This window comes from Rattus norvegicus (assembly GCF_036323735.1).
Source record: "Rattus norvegicus strain BN/NHsdMcwi chromosome Y unlocalized genomic scaffold, GRCr8 chrY_unlocalized_43, whole genome shotgun sequence".
NCBI classification, from domain to species: domain Eukaryota; kingdom Metazoa; phylum Chordata; class Mammalia; order Rodentia; family Muridae; genus Rattus; species Rattus norvegicus.
In genome coordinates this window covers 21,282-41,283 of record NW_026947404.1, presented here as the reverse complement: position 1 = coordinate 41,283, position 20,002 = coordinate 21,282, and the positions used below count along the sequence as shown (strand labels likewise).

At 38.0% G+C, this 20,002-nt stretch overlaps 1 long non-coding RNA gene across 4 annotated transcripts in view; it reads right to left on the bottom strand.

Annotated features, from left to right (window-relative positions):
* Positions 1–1,502: 1,502 nt before the first annotated feature.
* Positions 1,503–20,002, bottom strand: part of LOC134484748 (uncharacterized) — a 36,138-nt gene continuing 17,638 nt past the window's right edge. Inside the window, exons 2-3 of one of the 4 annotated variants that reach the window (XR_010062491.1) lie at positions 4,406–4,463; positions 1,503–1,932 (exon numbers count right to left, since the gene is read on the bottom strand). This is a non-coding gene — a long non-coding RNA (uncharacterized LOC134484748). Of the gene's footprint in view, positions 1,933–2,248; positions 2,418–2,449; positions 2,827–4,405; positions 4,464–20,002 lie in introns of those variants that run through there. The other 3 variants (XR_010062492.1, XR_010062494.1, XR_010062493.1) reach the window with 3 other exon arrangements.

Genomic DNA, 20,002 nt, shown 5'->3' with positions numbered 1-20,002 from the left:
TGGAGATTTAAATGCACTGGATTGTGAAACATGGACTTAGAGGTAGAGACAAGTCAGTGAATGAAGACTGGATTATCAATCCTCTGTTGTCTCTTAAGTTTCCCTGCCCCATGGTTTGAGGCCTACAGCAAAAGATTTTTTGGAATGAGGAATAGAATGAAAGCCAATTTGTTGAAAATCCCAGTCATAAGAAAATACAGACATCATCTGTGACAAACATCAAGTCTCAGCATGGCTTCAGCATGTCTGAATGTCTGCTGTCAGCATGGGCTTTTACTGCCATCCCTTTAATAAATGCAGAGCTCCAATCTGCTTCAGCCACATCATCATCTCTTCATTCTGTTGCAGGTAGATTAGATCACTGTGTCTGCCTATGCAGTCTTTCTCTACATATAAGGACCCAAGGAACAATTCTTACTCCAGGGAGCTGTTGAAAGTAATCTTGAATTGCATTGGTGTTGTTAGTAGATGTAATGTCTTCAAATCCCAGAAGACCATGTTTGCAAAGGAGTTGATTGAGGAAGTCTTGGGTATTTCAGTATTAGGGGCAGGTTGAATCGATGAACAGGACCGCCTTCCCAGACTAGATCTTGCAGTTCACATACACGTGAGCCATGCTGACAGGGTGCAGCTTCCAAGAAAAGAATGTTCAGTTGAAGATATTGGTCTGTTTGAGAATGGCAAACCCAATGTATTCTAAACCATGCATTCTATTTGAATTCCCGTAGAAAACATGGAAGAAAGAAGCCTTTACTTTTTCATTTTTGCACTCACAGTGATACCAAATCCTCATAGACATTAGAACCTGCATACTGAATATTTATCCATATGTCAATGACCAGATAAGACATCTTGCCTTTTGGACTAATAAACTAATGGATTCTAGGACTTTAAAAATAGTCAGTCATTGTTAAATTATGTGTTCCATAGTCTGTGATCATTGTGACTAGTCCGATTTCTCTGTACAGAGAGATTCATCCTTTACTGTCTGTTGGGGAACACCAACTACTGCACCAGATATCTAGAGAAGACCTTTTATGGCATTTTGTCTCTAGTAAGAGTTTCAGGTCAGTTACAAATTTCCAATGGCCACATTACCTTAGTCGGATTTTCATATGATGATTTGATACAGTCCTTCTTTTTTTCTATAGTTCTTGGCAACATAATTAAAATAGCAATTGTAACCTATTAAAGAAATGCACAGTAATCTATTTGCATGAATGCAGCAGAGAGGATTATAGGATAAATAAGAATTGGAAAGCAAGATATCCTTCCTTCCTAGGACCAAGACCAGGAAATCTTAACTACATAAAAATCTGAGACAAGTTGTCTGTAGTTTGTTCTTTTCTTCAATCATGGGGATCCTAGTGAAGGAGCTCAAGTCTGAAGAGTTGGCAAAAATTACCTTCATTTCTGATCCAGGTCAACTGCTGAATACCTCATTCATGGACCTGAAGAAACTCTGTATCCATCCTTCTATAATGTGTATATATCAATGTATCATTCATAGAATGGACACTTTACTGTTGGTTTGAAAGCAACAATTTGTCCCTGGAGAGACACAGATTTCTTCTTTCGCACATTATTTGACAGGCTGATGGTGGGTCTCATAAGTTCATTCCGGGATTTGCTTTACAATAATCATTCAGTTATCTGGAAGAAACACTTTTTAATGTAGTGAGATCTACTAGAACAATATCAACCATCATCTTCCATTCCCAGTTTAATGCTGAATCATTCTCCACTAATTGTCTGTGGTCTCTGATGACAGCAGCATCTCCACAGACTAGTCTGAATATTGCTCTTAGCACTGCATTTAGGATACATCAATGTGATTTCCTTACCACTTTCATTCCCAGGAGAGTTTTTCAATTCATTTCATCTGATGCGTCTAATCTACATTGTCAGCCAGGATGAGTTTTGAGAGTTTTTCTAAAAAAATAAAGAAAAAATGGAAGAAATGAAAGAAAGGAATCCGGCAAGTATATCTCACCAATTGACTCAGAAATCTAAAGTGTTAGTCAGTGGAAATACTAGTGGAAAGTCTGAGATCATGAAGTCTCAACTAGAAGCACTTCTCTCTCCAAGATATTAGTGTAAGAGAGAAACTGCACTATTGGTATCCAAAGCATGGAGAAGTTTACTCTGAGCAGAGGACACAATACTTGCCTTTTATTTCTTACTTAGGACCTTTTTATAATTGACAAAAAGAATAAATGCAATGAGCTCTCAGTAAAACATCTGTTACCTTCAAAATTCTTGGCATTTGGAATAAAGAAATGAATGATATAAAAACTCTGACTTCCAGGAGCCATAAGAACTGCGAAGTCCAGATGTTTCTGAGAGGCTCGCAGCTCTAGATTCCCATATGCAGAAGGCTCAGAACAAGTCTATCTCTTCAGTGATCCTACTCAACTCCTACAAGGACTCACTGAGCTTTCGGAAGTACCATGTATTTCATCCTTTTTTTATAACAAGACAGAAGACCACCTTCCTTCTTCCCATCTCTGATCTCATCATCCTCTTCCTTCTCACTCCACAATGACTGTTTACTCTCGATTAGAGTTAAATTAGTAAACACTAGAGGTACTGAAGGGATATCTGAAGGGAGTTGCAGTCACGACAACACTTGTGACATCACAGAAGAAGCTAGTCCTCTCCAGGTTTCAATAGATGTTTCAGGGAGGGCCTACTGATTATGTCATTGTGATGTGCCATGGCTTACCTGTTAAACATCTTTCCTTACATTGACCAGATTCAAGGGTGCCCATTCCACGTATGTCTCATGTGACACAGTAGAAACCTTTATGTACTCCATCTCTCTAAAGCTAGAGACTTCTCTTTGCTTTATTAGCAGTTACAAACTTGGGTTGGAGAAAGGTAGTCAGTGGCTTGGCATGGGTAGAAAAGATTTTGGAACATCTAGTGTAGAAGATTCTTCTAGATAATATTTTTATTCTCAGGTTCATTCCTGAGGTATAGAGTTCAATTTTCTTTGTTATCTATGTATCACAAAGGCCAGTATTTTCCCTACAGACCTTTAATTAAATGAATATTGTATATTACTTTCTTATTGTACTTTCCTTGACAGGGGACTTCATAAATATTCCTGAATGTGTACTGAAAAATTATTTTTTCCTATTCCATTATCTGCAACAAAGTGATTTTGGCAACAAAGTGTGCCCAGCTATAGAGTGAGCATAACAGTGTGAGTACTGTGTACTCACTTCAATTAATAAACTCCTATAAGCTTCTTTTATGTAAAAATTACCAGGCATCAGAAAAGCAAAGGGCAACATGGACTACAGAATTCGGTTCTCTAGTCCCATTTGATATCAAACCTGCACTACCTATCTTCCTGTGTTCCCATGGCCAGAATTAAGGGTTTTGGATGTTTTATCATTATTTGTCCTTAAGTAGCAACCTTAGATACAGGAGGATAGGCAGGGAGAAGAATGATATGTTTATCAGTCAAACCTCAAACTCAATATGTTCATAATACAGGAGGGAGTCTATTTGACATTGTCATTTCTGAATTCTACATTCTTGACCTAGTTTGGCAGATTCTATGTTAATATTCCAACGAACCACCTAGCTGTAGGAGCCACCAAAAGTGTATATATATATATATATATATATATATATATATATATATATACACACACACACACACACATCTGGCACCAAAATGATATAAAATTGATGAACCTAAGAACTGCAATTGGCCAGGAATCATATATAGACATTTCCTGAGAGACACTGCTAGAGTATGTGAAATACAGAGGTAAATGATAGTGGCAAACCCATGAACTGAAAATGGACTTCTTGTTGGTAAATGTTGAGAAAGGATTACAAGATCTGAATGGGGCTTTAATCCCCACAAGGACAATGCCAATACACGAAACCTTTCTGGTACTAAATCAATATTCAAAGACTGCTCATGGGCAGACCAATGTCTCCAACTGCAAATGTAGCAGAAGATGGCCTTCGTGACACCAATGAAAAAAGAGGCCCTTGGTCCTCCCTAGATTTGATTCCCAGTTCAATGGACTGTCAAGAGGCAGTAAGGGGGGTTATTGAAAAAGGGGAGGGGGACAGGTTAGGGCTCTTATGGACAGGAAACTGAGAAAGGAAATTACATTTGAAATGTAAATATAGAAGTATCCAATTAGAAACGCAATAAAAATTCCTAAAGAAATGATAGAGTTAAAAGAAAAGAAAACTGTCAATGAATCACACATATTGATACAGAAATCTAAAGGGTAACTGTCAGGGAATGGTAATCAGAGAAATACTAGTGGAAAGACTGAGATGATGATGTCTGAACTAGATGCACATCTCTGTCCCAGATATCTGCGTCAGAAACAAAGTGCACTATAGGAATCCAAATCAAGGAGGAGTTTACCTTGAGATGACATGACGATACAATACTTGTTGTCCCTCCTTCCTCAGGACTATTTTTCCTGGGGAAAAAGAATGAAAGCCATTAGCTCTCAGAAAAACAACTGTAAACTTCCGAATACCTGACTTTTGGAATAAAGAAATTAATGATAAACAACTTCTGACTTCCAGGAACCATAACAAGCAATGAAATCCAGATGCTACCGAGAGGCTCCCACCTCCTGAATCCCATATGGGGAAGGCTCAGATCAAGGCTATGTGTTCAGTGAACCCTCACAACCCCTACACAGCACTCCTTGTGCTTTCCCATGTACCACATATTTCTTCGTTTTTTAAACTAAAACTTCCTAGGCCAACTTCCTTCTCCCCATCTCTGATATCTACATCTTCTTTGATCTTCCTCACAAATAGCTGTTTACACTGAAATAAAGGCCAATTAATAAACCCTAGAGGTACTGAATGAATGTCTGAGAGGCAGTTGCAGTCTGGAAAACACTGTGACATCACAGGAGAAGCTAGGGCTCTCCAGTATACAAGAGATTTTTCAGGGCCAGCCTAATGATGATGTCACTGAGAACTGCCATGGCCTACCTGCTAAAGAGCTTTCTTTATATTGACCAGATTCTAAGGTGACCTTTCCAGGTGTGTCTCCTTTGACACAGTGGACACATTTATGTAGAACATCGCTCTAAAGCTAGACAGTTCTCTTTGCTTTATTAGTGGTTACATGCTCTAAATGGAGAAAGTTATTACGGGTTTCGCATGTGTAGAAAAGATCTAGGAATATGGGATGTAGGACAATCTTCTGGATTATAATTTTATTCCCAGTTCCATTCCTGTGACAAACAGTTCAATTTCCTAAGTTCTATCTGTTTCCCAAAGGCCATTGTTTCCCTACAGATATTTAATTGAGTGGATTTTGTATTTCATTTTCTAATTGTTCATTCCTTGATAGGGCAAATTATAGATATTCCTGAATATGTACTCAAAAATTCTGTTTTGCAATTCTAGTTTTTTGCAATGATTTTCGCAACAAAGCTGCTCAAGCTAAAGAGTGAATGTAATAGTGTAAATATTGTGTTCCTACTTCAAGTGATAAACTCCCAAATTTTTATTTTATGCAAAAATTACCTGACATCAGTAAATCAAAGGACAGCATGGACTCTAGCATGCGGTTCTGTAGTCCCATTAGGTATCATTTCTGGAATATCTACCTTCCTGTGTACCAAGGGTGAGACTTCAGGCTTTTGGATATTTTACCATGATTCTTTATTCAGGCCATACAAAAGATACAGGATGAGGGGAAGGGAGAGGAATGCCTTGAGGCCCAGTAAAAGCTCAACTTCAATAGGCGCATAAGAACAGGAGGGAGTATATTTGGTATTGGCATTTGTGGATTCTCCATTCTTGACCTAGGACCTCAGAATCCATGTTAAAATTTCAACTAACTTCATAGATGTATAAGCCATCAAATATATGTACATATATATAAAAATAGATATAGATAAATAGATAAAGATATATAGAGATAGAGAAGAGATAGAGCTAGAGACAGAGGCAAAGATAGATAAATATATGCATAGATAGATAGATAGATAGATAGATAGATAGATAGATGGATAGATAGATAAATAGATCAGACACCAAAACTTGATACGATTCAGATTAATAAATCTAAGAAGTGCATGCTGCCAGTAACAGGTTATAGATCTTCCCTGAGAGACACAATTAGAGCATGTCAGTTACCGAATTGAATGCTAGTGGCAAACCAGAGAATTGTAAACGGACCTCTTGTTGATAAATTTTCAGAAAGGATTACAAGAGCTGAAGAGGCTATCAACCCCATCAGAACAATGAACAAGAACTTTCTGGTACTATACAGATAATCAAAGACTGTACATGGACAGACCTATTGCTCCAACTGCATATGTAGCAGAGGATGGCATTGGTGGACACCAAAGGAAGGAGAGGACCTTGGTCCTCCCTAGGTTTGACTCCCAGTTCAAGGATATGTCAAGGGAGAGTAAGGGTGGTTTAAATGTCAAGGAATGGAAACATTTAGGTCTCTTATGGAGAGGAAACTGGGAAAGGAAATAACATTTAAATGTAGATATAGAAATATCCAAAAAATATTAAAATTAGCTTAAATTAAAAAAAATTATGAAAGAGATAAAAGTAAATAAAACTGCAAGGTAATCAGACATATTGATTCAGAAATCTAGAGGGACACTGTTAGGGAATGGTAGTCAGCATAACACTAGTGGAAAGACTGATATGATTAAGTCTGAACTAGAAGCATTTCTCCCTCCCAGATATCAGTGTCAGACACAAACTACAGTGTAGAAATCATGTACACGAAGGAGTTTACTCTGAGCTGAGGATACAATACTTGTCTTTCCCTTCCTCCTCAGGACATTTTCCTTCTGGAAGAAAAAATAGAAGCCATGTGCTCTCAAAAAAAAAAAAAAAAAAAAAAAAGCTGTACCCATCCCAACACCTGACTTTTGGAATAATGAAATTAATGATAAAAAAAAAACCTCTGACTTTCAGGAACCATAACAAGCAAGGAAATCCAGTTGCTACTAAGAGGCTCCCACTTCCTGAATCCCATATGTGGAAGGCTCATGTGTTCAGTGAACCCTCACAAACCCTACACGGCACTCACTGCACTTTCCTATGTACCACATATTTTTTTTTTCATTTTTTTCAAACTAAAACAGAAAGCCAACTTTCTTCTACTCATTTTTGTTATATACATCCTCTTTGTTCTCTTTCCCAAATGGCTGTTTGAACTGAAATAGAGGCCACTTAGTAATCCCTAGAGGTACTGCAGGAATATATGTGATGCAGTTTTTTGTGACATCACAAAATTAGGGCTCTCCAGGGTACAAGAAATTTTTCAGGGAGGGTCAAATGATGATGTCAGTGAGAACTGCCATGGCCTACCTCCTAAATAGCTTTCCTTACATTGACCAGATTCGAGTTTGCCTTTTCCAGGAATGTCTACTGTGACACATTGGTAACATTTATGTACTTCATCTCTCTACAGCTGGAAACTTCTCTTTGCTTCATCAGTGGTTACAGGCTCTACATGGAGAAACTCAGTTAGGGGCTTGTATTGAGTAGAAAAGATCTAGGAACATGGGATGTAGGAGATTCTTTTGGATAATAATTCTATTCCCAGTTCCATTCCTCTGACAAACAGATCAATTTCCTATTTTTTCCCTGTTTCCCACAGGCCATTTTTTCTTTACAGATGTTTAATTGAGTGAATATTGTATTTCATTTTCTAATTGTTCATTCCTTGAAAGGGGTCTTTATAGATATTCCTGAATGTGTACTCAAGTATTCTGTTTTCAAATTCCAGTTTTTTGGCAATGATTTTGGCAACAAACGTGGCTAAGCTATGAAGTGAATTTAACAGTGTAAATATTGTGTACCTACTTAAAATGATAAACTCCCAAATTTTTATTTTGTGCAAAGAAATAACTGCCTGAGTAAATCAAAGGACAGCGTGGACTATGTAGTCCCATTAGATATGATCTCTGTAATATCAACCTTGTCGTGTTCCAAGGGTGAGATTTCAGGGTTTTGGATGTTTTAAAATGATTCTTTCTTCACGCCAAAGATAAGATACAGGAGGATTGGCAGGGAGGGAAGAACTAGAGGTCCAATGAAACCTCAACTTCATTAGGGTCATAAGAATAGGAGCGAGTCTATTTGGCATTGCCGTTTGTGGATTCTACCTTCTTGACATACCTGCTCAGAATCCATGTTAAAATTGCACGTAATCTCATAGTTGTAGGAACCACCGATATATATATATAATCAGCCACCAAAACTAGATAACTAGATAAGATTGATGAACCTAAGAAGCACATTCTGTCAGGAACCAGATATAGATCTTCCCTAAGTGACACAAAAAGAGCATGTCAAATACAGAAGTGAATGTGTTGTTGCAAAAATATAAAAATAAAAAAGTTGTCTTATATCCCGCTATCTCTGGCACTGTAGTTTCCCAAGTCTCTGCTAGATATCTTGGTTGAATACATCACCACTCCTCAGCTGCCCAGTGTCTCTTATTGCCACACATGTTTTTACACTCAAAACCTCACATGAAAGAACACACAACACAATAATCTTTGACCCAATTGATAAGATATAGTAGCCCACATAAGCATACAAAGCCTGGTACGATCCATACCTTAGGGACAATAATAACAACCAGTAAATACACAGAGCAGTATCTTAAATTCACTGCCATGGCTTCTCACCCTCTCCTCTTCCTGTCTCTCCTTTTTCCTCTAGTCTCTTCTACTTCCTTCAAACTTCATTCCTGCCCATACTTCCTTCTCTTCCAATGATAGGCCTGCTTCTATCCTGTACCTGCCCCTCACCTGTACTTCACAAATTTAATGTGAAAGCTGTTCTGTAGAATTCACCTGAGTTCTGAGTACAGGACAAGGCAGCTGTCCTTGGAGCAGTGGATTAGCATCAAAATACAGATAACTTTAGTGTAAACAACGTTTCCCCCTTTTTGTCCAGTTAAACAGACTTTTCATTTATATATATCAATTGAGTAAGATTATTACTATTCTACAATTTATAAAGCATTTGATATACTCAAAACCCAGTCTGTCACTATATCAGTTAGAAAGAGCATTTAGTTCTTCATTCCAGCTTCAGAAAGGCTTAAAATCTATATTATGTCTTGGCTAGCTTGTATACTATCTGATAACTATCCAGTAAAATATGTATATTCAGAGTTATACAGCCTGATAAGCAATGAGGCTATAATCAGTCTCCTACCCCGTCAGAAATCTGAGAGTGACCAAATATCTATACACATAGGATGTCTTAGAGGGCTTCTAGAACTGAGAGGTTGTAGAGACAAATCTCCAATAGCACAATCCCCTGTTAGCAACATGTGAGCTTAAGTCTTCAGCCTTCTGACACAAGATCAACTGACAGCCTATTGAAAGGCGGACTTGGAAGGGCTGATTACCCTGTATTGGCAGGGTTTATCCCTCAAATCCTCTGCATAATTTGTCCTTTTCTGGATAGTATTAATCTGCATATGAAACAGGCATTTTTTTCCAGTGACTGCCTAGCCACAAAGTATTGCCTCATTTGGAGGTAGAGATGTTCAAATTCTTCATTAAATTTGCCAAAGGGGAACAGTTAGGAGAAGATATGACTCAACAAAAGATAAGTAATAACTTTAAATCTCAAATTTTGTGGATTTCTTACATTTTTGAAAAGCATCTATCTATCTAAGACAATCTGGACTGTTGTCTTTATATCTTAATTTTTTCTTGATAGTACTCTTACAAAGTCAGATGCATGACTTTAATATTTCAATCTTAACTCACAGGTTTAATCAACTCAGAAGTGTGTAATGACAAAAATAATAGAACTGGCTCTTGTAATTTTAAAATTTTTTCAAATTATTTCTATACCCAAACAAAGATAAGATTAAGCTTAGTTACCAAATACGATTATGACTGTAACTAAATCTAGCTTATTCCTCCCTGCTAAATTTCAACCAATTTTCAATTCTTTATAAAAACATCTTTAGAATAACCACTTCCAGCCCCACCCCACAAATTCCAGGTAATTGAGACAACGGATCCACCATAACTTCTTCAAGTTGTACATGGGCGTAGAGATATCCTTACGTGTAGGGGGTAGGAAAAATGAAACAAATGCGATAGCCGATATGTCCTGACTGGACCCAGCTGAAATTCACTGAAACCAGGATTCCAAGTAGGTACACTCTACAAAATACAACTCTCAGGAAAAAGGTTAAGAATCGATATATCTTTTGTTTGATTCTCCCGAATATATATTTGATAGCCGTCTACTGATATCAAACCTGATCAGTATGACTCTGTGAGGTTTCCAGAATCCTAATCACAATTTTTAAAAACACAAGGACAAAATCTTTCTTCCAAAATACTCTGTTTCTTAATCTGAAACCAGAGAAGCTTGTATCTTGCACTCTCTCCCAGAGTAATAATATAAGCATAAAACTCAAAGTCACACCCATCCTGAAGATTAAACATTTTTTAAAAAAGGAATTTATGTATAAAATGAGCCTGATATAACTCAGTACTTGGTGATATCAGGAAATAAACCCAAAGTTCCCATGGAGCCCATGTTAAGAGAATTTGAACTTGCTATTGTCGTAAATATCAAAAGTAACCACAAATCATCGCTAAGCGTCATCAACGAGCCATATAGTGGGATAATTCATAAAACTAATCAAATACCTTCTATCAATTCTAATATCAATAAGAAAACTTCAAACCAGGACTTTTGCCCAAAATATCTCAGTCTGTTAAGCTCTCTACCTGAAGCCACAGATTTTTCTTTATCGTTAATAACTTCTACAATATATGTCTGCATTCACTTTCCCTGTTGTTACAGATTTCATCAAAACTCTCTACTTGGTAGTGCCTAATTTTTCCCTAAGTTCTGAGCAGTAGATGAAAATCCCCACCTGATTCAGGTAATCTCTCTACTCTCTTCTTTCTTAAATAAAACTTAATCACTTGTTAAAAATACCTTAATAGAAGAAGTATCTTGTGTAACTAGGATTCCCACACAAAATTCCCCTGTGGAGCCCATGTTAAAAAGAAAATGTGTATCCTGAAAGACTTACTAAACAACTCTCATTAAAAAGCAGCTTTAATCTCTTAACTCTCTGAACTGCCATTACTTATCACACAGCAGGGGACCAACAGCCTGTCAGCCCTTGCTGCTTCCCCATTTTTGTTTTATATTCTGCTCTTAAGTTATCAAGAATTAATATGGCACAGGTGTCCTCTTACTTAGAAAATAAAAAGGTTCTCTCAACTTTTTGATTACTAGTGGATTCTTGCCCATCACCTTGTTTTGCCATCTGTTGTTGTAAAAAAAAAAAAAGAAAACTTGTCTTTTACCATGCTATCACTAGCACCGTAGTGTCCTAATATAATAGGTAGATATCTTGGTGAAAACACATCCCTACTCCCTGTCAGCCCAGTGTCCCTTGCCGCCACACACTTTCCTATACTCAATCCCTCACATAGAAAACACACATCACAAAAATTTTGACCCAATTGCTAAGATATAATTGCGCACTTAAATATACAAAGCCCTTTACCATCCATCCCTTAGGAACATTAATATTAACCTGTAAATACACAGACCATAATCGTAACCTCACCTGCCATGACTTCTCACCCTCTCCTCTTCCTATCTCCCCTTTTTCCTCCAGTCTCCTCCTCTTTCTTCAAACATCTCTATCACCCATTCTTCCTTCTCCTCCAATGACCTCCTTCTTTACATGGTAAAGAAAAGTTCTTTACATAGTACAAGTAAAGAAAACAAATTACTCCCAAAGCCTCCTTCTATCATGTACCTGCCCCACACCTGTACTTTACAAATTCAATGGGGAGGTGGTTTTGGTGAAGTCACCTGAGTTCTGAGTACATGAGTAGGCAGCTGTCCTTGGGGCAGTGGAATTAGCATCAAAATACAGATAACTTCAGGGCAAACCACAGCAAATAACTTTGATATCCTAGTGAAATCTTTCAAGCCAAGTAAAACTGCAAATGTGATAATCTAGTTTCTTCTCATGCTTGATGCTGAAAAGAGTGATAGTGTATGAGAAGAAATATTACATAGTACACGTAAAATAAACAAATTACTCCCAAGGCCAACAAGGCTCATAAGTAAGCAATTTGTTATAGAGTAACAAAGAGTAAGCAAAGTAGTTTTCTCATTCGGTTTCCATTCACTGTAGGCAGCATTTTGAATTTACAGAGAAATGGTTGATATTGTATCATTTATCTTTAAAAGTACTCTAATAAGAATCTTTTAAAAAGCACAAATCTAAATATGTGTATAAAAATGTCATATCTACTTTAAATGATCAGAATGCACACCTGTGATTGTCAATCCTTATTAAATCCTATCAGGAACTGAGGCTAAACCTGGGACAGAAATCAGTCCTCAACAGTCCAGCATGTGTGACAGTCACACCATTAGCCTGTGCCACCATTGTTCTTGATCCCTGGCCTTAAAAAGTCCCTGTCTTTTCGAACTTCAAATTGTTCCCTAATTTTTTTTTTACATCAGAGGCAGTAGTTAAAACATGTTAGCCAGCTTAACAAACAATTTTATTTTTCCAAATGCTTTTTAAGGGTGCTGGTCGTCACTAATTATTCTACATTTCCTTTGGTGATGGTGGAAGCACTGGTCTTCCACAGAGGAAATTCCTAAAAGACCTCGACCACTATTATTGCAAATGCCAATGATGTTGCTCCCTGAGTGGTGGTAAGCTCCAGGAGGATTTTTATGTACTTCTTAGAATTAGAGAGATATGAGGGGAACAACCGAGCGAAACGCTGCATGAAGTTCTCAGTACAGTTGGTCCTTGGGGCTATGACTCACCAAAGAGCAATGAGGCTGTTCTAAAGAGTGGGCCATACCCCAGGATTTTTAAAATGTTGTGCCATTCCTCCTTCACAGCACTTGGCAATACTCCATGTCAGAACCAAATTTGAACCATGCTTTTACCCTGGATAGAATTTCAAATACTATACTGAATAGGGAGAGTGGGCAGCCTTACCTTGTCCTTCACTTTAATGAATTGTTTTAAGTTTCTTTATATTTAGCTTGATGGTCATTACAGGTTTCCTCTCCCTTGCTTTTACTATGCTTCTCCATAGGACTTGTCTCCCTTATCACTCACACTCTTTTATCATGAAGCGGGGCTGGAATTGCTTTTTCTGCATCTAATGAGATTATCATGTAATTTTTTCCTTCAGTTTCACTTATAGTGGATTATACTGATGGATTTTCAGAATTTGAACCATCCCAACCTCCGACTAGAAATTAAAAATTACCCAGCATAACCTACGGAAGTACTCGCCTGCATACTCTAACAACCCCCCCCCCGAAAAAAACAAAAACAACATGCAAACAAAAAAAAATCATTCACCCTACAGAACAGATTTTATACTAACATACACACTCAAACATCCCACCCCAAAAAAAAACCAAAAAACAAAAAACCAAAATACATGCAAGCAAGAAAACCCTGCACCCACAACATCAAAATAGCATGAAGTTAATATCACTGGTCATTAATACCGTTAAGCATTAGTGGCCTCTATTCAACAACAAAAGTACAGAGGTTAAAATAATGGATGTAAAAACAGGATCTGTCATTCTGTTGCATTCAAGAAGCACACTCCAGCAATTGAGATAGACATAACCTTAGACTAAGGTGTTGGAACATGTTTTCCAAGAAATAAAACAAGAAACAAGATGGTGTAGCCATTCTAACATCCAGCAATCAGACTTCCAAACAAAAGTAATCAAAAGAGAAGGGGAAGGACACTTCATATTTATTAGAGGAAAAACCCACCAAAATGGCATCTCAATTCTGGATGTCTATATCCCAAAGACAAAAGTAGCAACATTGGTGAGAGAAATATTGCTGAAGCTCAAATATCACATCGAACCTCACACATTAATAGTGGGGGGCATCAATGTCCCATCTCACCAAGGGCAGGACATTGAGACAGAAACTAAAAATAAAACAATAAAAATAGAATATATAACTGCCAGGGGTTTCAATTAATCTGACCTCACTCATATCTACAGAATATTTCACATGAACACAAAAGTACACACTTTCTTTTCTGTACCTCATGGAACATTATCCTGAACTGATCATGTTCACCCTCAATAAACAAGTCACAACAGACACAGAAAGACTGTGCTAACCATTGGATCTTCTCAGATCACCATGGATTTAAACTGGACTTCAACAATAACAAAAAGTCTATAAACTCATGGATATTCAATAGCTTGCAACTGAAGAACCACAAGTTCAGAGAAGACTTGAAAAAAAAAAGTTCCTAGAATTCAATGATAATGATGGCATATTGTCTCCAAACTTAAGGTACATAAGGAAAGCAGTGTAAGAGGAACGTGCACATGCAGCACAGAGCAATTTTATAAAGAAACTGGAGAGACCCCATACTAGCAGCTTCCCAGCACACATGAAATCTCTAGAATAAAAAGAAGCAAACACATATTAAAGGAGGGGATAGAAAGAAATGATCAGACTCAGGGTGAGAGTGATCCACCAGAAACAAAAAGAATACTAATATTAACAAAAACAAGAGCTAGTTCCTTGGGAAAATCAACCAGACAGACAAACCCTTAAATAGATAATGTAATACGAGGTAAGACAGCATCCAAATAACAAAATCAGAAATGAACATGGAGACACATCGATAGACAAAGATGAAAGTCACAGAATCCTTAGGTCTCCCTTCAAAAACCTGCTTTCTACAAAATTAGAATCTCTGAATTAAATGGATGTTTGTGTAGATGGATAACACTGACCACAGGTAAACTAAGGTAAGATAAACTATGTAAATAGCTGTACAACCCCTAAAAAGACACAAACAGTAATTGAAAGTTTAACCACTGAAAAATTCTCAGGGCCAGTTTCATTGAGCGCAGACTTCTACCAGATTTTCAAAGAATTCTCAACCTACTCCAAAACACAGAAACAGAAGGAAAATCACCAAACAGATTCCACGACACCACTGTCGCCCTGACACCGAAATCACAAAATGATTCAACAAAGAAAGAATTTCAGACGAATTTTCTTTACAGACAATGGTGGAAAAAATACTAGGTAAAATGCTCAAAAACAAAATGAAAAGCATTTCAAACTGCCATTCAGTGCAATCATGTAAGCTTTCTCCTGAGGATGCAGGAGTGGATCAATCTATGAAAACCCATTAAAGTGATCCACCATATTAACAAACTTAACTGAAAAAAAAATTGTGCCCTCTGCACTTCAAATTAACGTGGGAGCTCCCCTTGGATTTAACTTTTTGATAGTTGCATATCATAATATATATTTTTTAATAAAATACATATATATTTTAAAAAAGTAACATATTAAATTGTTATATCCTAACATCATAATATATAACTAATATTAATATACTATATTAATATTAACATGTATTTATACATTAAATTATTATATTAATAAGGTAAATATAATTAATATTAATATATTATGTTACTATATTAAATTAATATATTGATATAATAATGTAACGGATATATTACATTAATATATCAAAAATAATATATTAATTATTAACATATTTAATAGATTTATTAATATTATTAATATTCACTATTACTCAATGGTGTGAAGGAGCAGAATTAAAGAAAGAAGGAAAAAATGCAAGACTATCTCTTAAATGCTGAAAATGCTTTTGACAAAATCCATCGTCGTTCCATATTTAAGGTCTCAGGGAGACCAGGGATGTCAGGCACATACCTAATGTAATAAAATACTAAAATAAATACAAAAAATATTACATAAAATGCAATATAGCAAGCCAACAGTTAATATCTAAATAAGGGGTAGGGAAGCAAAAGGCAATTTTACTAAATTGGAGAATGAGAACAGACTGCACACCTCGCAGCATCCTTTCAGTAAAGTCCTTAAATTCCCATCTAGAGCAATAAGACAACCAAAGGAGGTCAAGGGGATGATATCGCAAAAGGAGAACTCAGTGTATCACCATTCACACATCATATAATAGTGAACATATGTGATCCAAAAGTTTTACCAGAAATGACCTACATATGAAAAACACCTTCAGCCAAGTGGATGGATGAAAAATTAAATGAAAATAATATGCCATGCAAATGACAGAGAGGCTGAGAAGAAATTATGGAAGACATGCCAATCACAATGGATATATATATATATATATTATGAAATATAAATTAACTCTAACCTAGCACATCAGAAGCATATCTGGTGTGAACTCCAAGTCTCTGAAAAGAGACACTGAGGAAGGTAGCAGAAGACAGAAAGACCTCCCATACTCACAGACGGGTAGGATTAAGAGAGTTAAAGAGGTCATCTTAATTTTGGGTGTAGATTCAAAGTTCCTATCTTGCAGTCAGGATGACATGGTTGCCAAGGTGCATGCAGGAGAAGAGGCAATCTTGCAGTCACATGTGGAGTCAAAGATGACATCATCTTGCTGTTTGGGTGTCACATGGTTGCTCATTGTGCACATGTGACATCATTGGCTGTGGAAGCAGGGTCAACCTGAAACATCTCTGGCTTTCTACCATGCAGATGGTGTTACAATTTCTAAATCACATCAATCACCAAAAATAACCAGGGTAAAAACCTGTGACAGAGGGATGGCAGCCATTACTGGAGAAGGAAATGGCTTTGATGTCCCTAAGAAAAAACTGCTCATGCCATGGCCATTCAGGCAAAGCAAGCATAATGGGATGAGGAGATCTAGATTTAGAGACTGAATGTTTAATGTTTTCTTGGGAAATTTTAGCCTACTCACGACGGTTCACTGTTATCAGAAAATTTTTAAAGTGGAATAATATGCAGGTATGAGCAATAAGGACATTGTGAAGCTGCAGTTAACTAAGTGGAACAAGTTGAGAAACCTGAAACTCCTCTGGGTGAGATCATTGAAAACCTTGAGAAAAAGGAACACTGGGCATGGATCACTGAAGAAACAGATATCCACAGAAAATACAAGAGACATGACTGAGGAAGAAACAGCTGTATCTACTGGACTATGGAGCAATGGTTAGAGCCCCTACAAGGGGTGATCTCTATTAACAGAAAATTTGATTCAGAAATACTGTTGAGGAAAGCTTGTTGGAATTTCCAAACCCAATGACCCATAAAGAAAACACACAATTTGGTTATTATAATTATAATCTATAAACGTGTATTGGGTAGATCTAATGTTATCATAACTTATACTCCAACCATAAAACCCCTGCTACATGTGCATTCTTCAGGCCACATGGATTGTTTCCATTATTACTTCCTCCTCTTTTTCTTCAGTCTTCTCCCTTCACCTCTTACCCTCTTCTGCCTCTCTACCTAACCCCACTGTCATACCTCCGGTACCAACTTTCCCCTCCGGCTATCAGTAATAGGCTCTAGCATTTACTGACCGGTTAAAATGGGAAGAAGTTTCATATGTGATCACCAGTGTCCATGATAGAGGGCTAGTTGGTGGGGGGAGACCTCCTTTGAGGAAGCAAATAAATATCAGGATACAAATTGCATTTGCTTGGGAAGAGCAAATCTGTATAATGCTATCAATATCTGTCCAGTGGATTGTGAGAAAATGGGGAATATTCTTCCTAAAGACCCAGCTATACTACACCTGGTCTTATATCTGAAAAGACCTCTGCCATGCAGAGAGTACATGTGCTCCATCATGTTCCTAGTGGATTTCTTCATAATGAACAGAAAATAGAAATAAGCCAGATGCCCCTCAACCAAACAGTGGCTACAGATAATTTAGTTCATTTACACTATGAAATACTATACACACATGAAAAATAAGGACCCCAGCTCTGAAAAAAAGAAAAAAAAAAGAAAGAAAAATAAGGACATTGAGAAGCTGCGGTCAAGAAGATGGAGTGAGAAAGTATTGTCCTGAATGAAGTAATTGAGACCCAAAATAACATGTATATATTCACTTAAAAGAGGGTATTAGCCATTAAGTACAGAATTCACACACTAAGTTCTATGGAACCAAAGAGGATAAACAATAAGAAAGGGCCAAGAAAAATGTTTGAATTTCACTCAGAAGGAGGAACAAAGTAATGAGAAGAGGCAGTTGGAAGGAAAGGATTGGGTGACTGAGGGGATGGTAAGGTAAATAGGGTTTGAGAATCATTTCTTGGGAGAGATGAGCAAGAGGGACAGAGCGCCAAGAGAATAAACTGAAATCAGTGACTGTCCAGGGTTGGTACTATCTCTATGATTTGCCAGCAATCTGGGATGGGTGAGGATACCCTGGCGTCCATGAGGGTGACTTTAGCTGAGACTCGTAACAGTGGGGAGACGGACACCGAAATGGTCAATTTCTGTAGCCACAGAGGACCCAAGGTGGAAGGATAAGGAACCAAACACATCCCCAAAATTTTGACCCAGAAATTGCCCCCTCTATAAGAGACACACGGAGAGAGATGGAAGAGGAAATGAGGAAATGGCCAAAGGAAAAGTGGCCGGATGTGAGACTTATCCTATGGGCAGACGGCAAACACTGACATTATTAATGGTCCTTTCTTATGTTTGCAGACGGCAGTGTAGCATTATTGTCCTCTGCAAGGCTCCAACGAGCAGCCGACTGATACAGATGCACAGGCACAGGGCTTGATATCAGACAGTGCTCAGTGAGTCTCACTAAAGAGCTGAGGGAAGGACTGAGAGAGGTAGAGGAGCACAATGGTTCTCACATGAGTTCAGTAAACCCGTCGCCTGTCTGTGGATCCTGTTCTCCTACCCGGGCTGCGTTTTCAGGACCTAGTGGGAGACGATGAGTCTAGTCCTGCAGAGACTTTATGTGCCAGGAGACGGGGTGTACCCAGAGGGGTCCTCTACTCAATAAGAGTAGAAGGGGAGAGGATAGGAGGAAGAACTGTAAATGGTGGGTGCCTGGAGGAGTCTGGTGACAGGGCAGAATTCAGAATGTTACCTGGTGAATATATACAACCATTCTAACAAGGGGCCAAGGCATGACATCATGGGGGTGGGGCATGACATCATAGGGGTGGGGGAATGACATCATAGTGGTCGAGGCATGATATCCTGAAGCCAAAGAGAAAATAGATGAAACTAGAAAAAAAAAAAATCAGCCCAAGAGGGAAATGAGACCTAGAGACAAAAACATGGCAGGCGTTTACCTATGCATGGTATCGGCTGTGAGATAAATCATATTCCATCTACAATCCACAAATGCAGAGAGGACAAAGGAAAGGAGAAGGCACCTTGAGAAGAAAAGCATCGACCTATCTGAAAGGAAAAACTGGAACAGGTTCTGTGAGTGAGTGAGTGCGACTGAGGACAGGAGCAGAAGTTCAGAGGGGAAGATGGAGGGATAGCGGGGTGTAGAGAGAACCGGCCAGAAATAGAGGACATACGGGTTAATGCAGAAACTCGATGGAAGCACTGGTTAATTCATGATGTCTAGAGGGCCACGTTCCTGAGGATTTATTCTGACAGAGAATGCAGAACATGAACCTGCAATCCTTTGAAATCGAGCAAGTAGGACCTCAGGGTTGGGTATGGGGCACATTTAGTGGAGTCGATTTCTGAGTAGGTAAAATGGAGATCACTGAACAACAGACCGATGCTGGGTCAGAGATTATAAAGATATAGCAATAGAGGACTTCCTGGTACCTTAAGCCTGCAACTGATGTAAGTGCACACAAAAATCCCTTCCTGCTCTCCAAGGTTCGTTTAGCCCTTTTGACCCTGAGTAAATTATATGCACACAACCATAGCGTGTCCCTGAATACCTTCTAACAGAGCTGTGACACTGAAATCCTTGGAAGACACCAAAATTCACTTGCACGCAGACCAATATTCTGCTGACTAACTGTTTCCTGGGTCCACTTCATCCTTTCACACGTTTTATGCACCTGGACACTCTAGGTAGGAGACAAGAGATGAGTGTGTGTGTGTGTGTGTGTGTGTGTGTGTGTATGTGTGTGTGTGTGTACA